We start from the raw sequence: 3,771 nt of genomic DNA, 5'->3' as shown, positions 1-3,771 counted from the left end.
GAGGAAGGGAGTACCTTGTGCCTCTTATAAATATATTAATAATGCTTGGTCTCTAGGGTAAGGAAAGAATGTTCTCCTTGTTCCTGTGGTTATCACAAACCACCTGGAACTTAAACTTGAAACCAGGCAGATTTGCAATGGCACAGACCCCCTCCTGTGAGGCTGTTTTGGGGTTTCCCCTGAACAGGCAGTAAAGGAACTTTTCTCTTTTATGACCCTAGAGGGAAGTGTCCCCTTGGCAGGAGGAATCTTCCCCTAAAGCCTTGGTGTCCCTTGCATTCCAGCTGCCATGGCCTCTGCTGTGCCTGAGGAGGAGAAGGTTGCCCAGAGCAGGAGCTGGGGGTCAGTGCTCTCTGGGGGATGTGAGGAGCTGGCCCTGCTGGGACTGAGGGGAGCTGAGCCCCCCAAAATGGGCCATCCCTCTGCTCAGGCTGTGCACTGCAGCTTCTGGGTGCCAACACAGACAAAGATGTGGACCCAAAGTCCCTGTAACCTCTGAGGCTCAGCAAAATGACCTGGTGCTTGACTAGGAAAGGTGTTTCTCTAACTCAGTATCCTGGCTCCTGGTGAGCAGTGCTCCCGTGGAAAGGCTCCAATCTTTCAGCCTCCCTAAGACCTGCTGCTCTTACTCTGCTCCTGTGAACAGCAGTGTCCTTGCAGGCAAGGGTGAAGTCTGTCAGCTTAAAACCAACTCGTCCTGGCTGGTGGAGCTTTTTCTTGGCTTGTCAAGTAACCCTTCCAGGTGAACTGGAGATGGGTGTGTGGCTGAAGAATCGAGGTTGCCCCCAAACTTGGTTGTTCTTTGTGCTGGAGGAAAATTTTCCTGGGGTGGACCATCATTAATGCTAAAGCTCCCCAGCTCATGTCACAACTGAATCATGGATTTAGTTAAGTGTGTGAGCAAGGCAGGAGCTTCTCCCTTGGCCAGGCCAGGTGATTTGGTGGCAATTCCTCCCAAGTATGGAATTTCAGGGCAGAACTGCTCAGGTAAATAAGGCTAAAGCTGGGCCCTAACCCCAGCAGTGTGATGGAGAGTCAGGGAGTGACTGATGCTGACTTTCCTAAAATGGATCTTTGCAAGGTGGAACTTGAGGTGAAATTGCAGAAAACTAGGTTTTGACACTTCTTGGTTCTCTCTTCAGTTGCTGCAGCAAGTGAGTATGCCTCCAAGGATTTGGATAAACTGGGGGAGAAGCTGCCACTCATTCAAAAGCCAGTGGAACAGGTAAGAATTAAAGGCTGGGCTGTGTCTGGCAGGCAGAGGGGCCTGGTTCTTGTGGGATCTGAGCTAGGCAGTGATGTAGGCTCACACACCGGAGTGTGTGATGCCAGTTCCTACCAGAGCAAACACTCAAGTGACACTGTGATGTTTGTCCTCTTGGTGCAGCTCAGGATTTCAGGGTGAGACACAACCCACTCCATAATCTGCCCCTCCTCTTGTTCCTCAGGTTCTCTCTGACACCAGGGAGCTAGTCTCATGCCGGGTGGCTGAGGTGAAGGAGGCTGTGAGCAGCAGGAGGTGCTGGATGGCACCAAGGACACTGCACAGCAGCGGGGGGGGCTGCCAGACCTGCAGTGACTGCTGCTGCTGGGGCCTGCAGTGGGGCAGATGATGTCTGTGCAGCAGAGGCTGTGCTGGGGGGAGCAGAAGGTGACTCTCTCCCTCTTGGAAATGAGGAGCTAGGTAAGGAAAGGGTGGAAGTGGCTGTAGGAACTGTTGGACTGGGGCTTCCCACTTCTCTGGAAGGGGGCTAATGGGAAGAAGAGAATGCCAGAATGGTTTGGGTTGGAATGCACTTTAAAGCTCATTTTGGGTTTCTCACCATGGGCAGGGACCCTTTCTTCTATCCCAGGTTGCTCCCAGCCACATCCAGCCTGCCCTTGGACACTTCCAGGGATTCAGGGGCAGCCACAGCTTCTCTGGGCACCCAGTGCCACACTGGGGGGTCCCTGGCTGCTGCTGTGGGATCTCCTGAGGCTGTTTTGGTGCTGCCTGTGTCCCCAGCCCAGCTGGCAGTGTGTGAGGAGGGCACAGATGTGCTGCCCCTGCAGCGGGAGCACAGGAGGTGCTTTGTGCCCTGGGCTCTCTCTCGGAGGAACTCCGGCTCTTTGCCCCCCTGCTCTCACAGCCAGGACCCAGCAGGAGTGGCAGGGCACAGCTCCACTGCCTCCTCGGGCTGGCAGGCAGAGCCCAGCCCTGCAAGGAGGGGACCCAGAGCCCTGGTCTTGTGTCACTGCAGTGCTGTGCCGAGGAGCTCTGCAGCTCCCCAGCTGATCTGTCTGCCCGGGCACTCCGATCTGCCCCGGCCACAGACTGAGGCCTTTAAGCAGGGATTTAATCAAAAGCTTCGGGAGGGGCAGGAGAAACTCTACCAGATGTGGCTGTAGTGGAGTAGGAAGCATCTCAAAGAGATGGAGATGAAAGCCCTGCAGAGCCAGAGGCACCTTCCCGCGGGGGAGGCCGAGGGCTCTGAGCATCCCCTTGATTTTATCTTTGAAGTGACTCATTCCTGGTCGTGTCCTTCCTGCCTCCCCCAGGAGATGGAGTGTCTGAGCCTGCTGCTAGCACTCAGGATCAGCCAGCAGCTGCCCCTCGCCTGCTGTGGGCCGGTGGCTGCCATCCAGGGCATTCCCTGCAGGCTGCAGGACCGGCTGGAGCAGCCTCTCAGTGCCCTCCAGGAGCTCCATGCTGCGTTCTCAGTGGCCAACTCCTTCCAGGATTTGCCCAGCAGTGTCCTGACCCGGAGCCAGAGGGAGCTGGCTGAGATCCAGGAGTACAGGGAGGAGCTGCTGGATTACCTGAAGGACAACACTCCTCTGTCCTGGCTGGTGGCACCCTTCTACCCCAGGGAGGAGAGGGATCAGTCCTCTCAGGAGGATGAGGATGAGGAGGACCAGTCCTCTCAGGAGGATGAGGATGAGGAGGCTCAATCCTCTCAGGAGGAGGAGGATGAGGAGGATCAATCCTCCCAGGAGGAGGAGGCAGCAGGAGCTGAGCACCTGGAAACCTTCAGCACCCCCATGTAAAGGATCAAACAACAATTGCTGTTGGCATTAAACCCGCAGTAAGTGTAAAGAATTGTCTTCCTAAAAGCTCCTTGTACTGGGTCAGAGCTGCTTAAAATAAAACTGCTTCATACAACCCCCCCGTCTCTGGTCGCTCTTGGACAAAGACTGGGAATATTGCCCTGTGCTGTGAGCTGGGCTCTTCCCACCTCTCCCCTGCTAGAATTGCACTGTGCACTCAGGGCTGCAGGAAGGGCAGGCAGTGCTACAGGAGGGATCACAGCTGGGATAAGCACCCATGTTGTCCTGGGAAGCTGGAATTCCTTCTCTCCCCCAAGCCTGCAGGCAAATATGTGCCCTGCTGGCGCTGTCCTGTGCTTGGGAGAGCTGTCAGAGCCCTGGCACCCCTTGGCATTGCTTCTCCAAGGCCAAATTCTCCTCCTGTGTTTGTCTGCTGCTGCCTGGAGCAGGTTTCAGGTTGGGGGGGGTGGAAGGTGTGGGTGACAGTCACTTGCTGCCCTCTCCTGACCAGGCTTTCTGGGGAGTCCAGAGCTCTTCCAGGGCCCTGTCCAGCTCCTTTTGGAAGAGGCTGAGGAGCCCAATGCCTCCAGACTGGCCAGGAAATGCTGTGGCTTGGGCTGATGGAGCAGTGCCTGTGGGACTTTGAGAGGGAAAGCTCTGCTCCTGGATTGCCACCCTTCTGTCTTCAAGACCAGAAGTGGAATCTGCTCTCATGTGAGTACTGCTTCTTCCAGAGTTACTTTT

The 3,771-nt window shown here is 55.7% G+C and overlaps 1 pseudogene; it reads left to right on the top strand.

The window, feature by feature from the left end:
- The first annotated feature begins 289 nt into the window (after window positions 1-289).
- Window positions 290-3,276, top strand: LOC136368675 (perilipin-3-like; annotated as a pseudogene).
- The last annotated feature ends 495 nt before the right edge of the window (window positions 3,277-3,771 follow it).

Source organism: Sylvia atricapilla, chromosome 16 (assembly GCF_009819655.1).
Source record: "Sylvia atricapilla isolate bSylAtr1 chromosome 16, bSylAtr1.pri, whole genome shotgun sequence".
Classification (NCBI taxonomy): domain Eukaryota; kingdom Metazoa; phylum Chordata; class Aves; order Passeriformes; family Sylviidae; genus Sylvia; species Sylvia atricapilla.
Note: the sequence above shows the minus strand (reverse complement) of the source record. Positions and strands in the feature narration are given on the sequence as shown.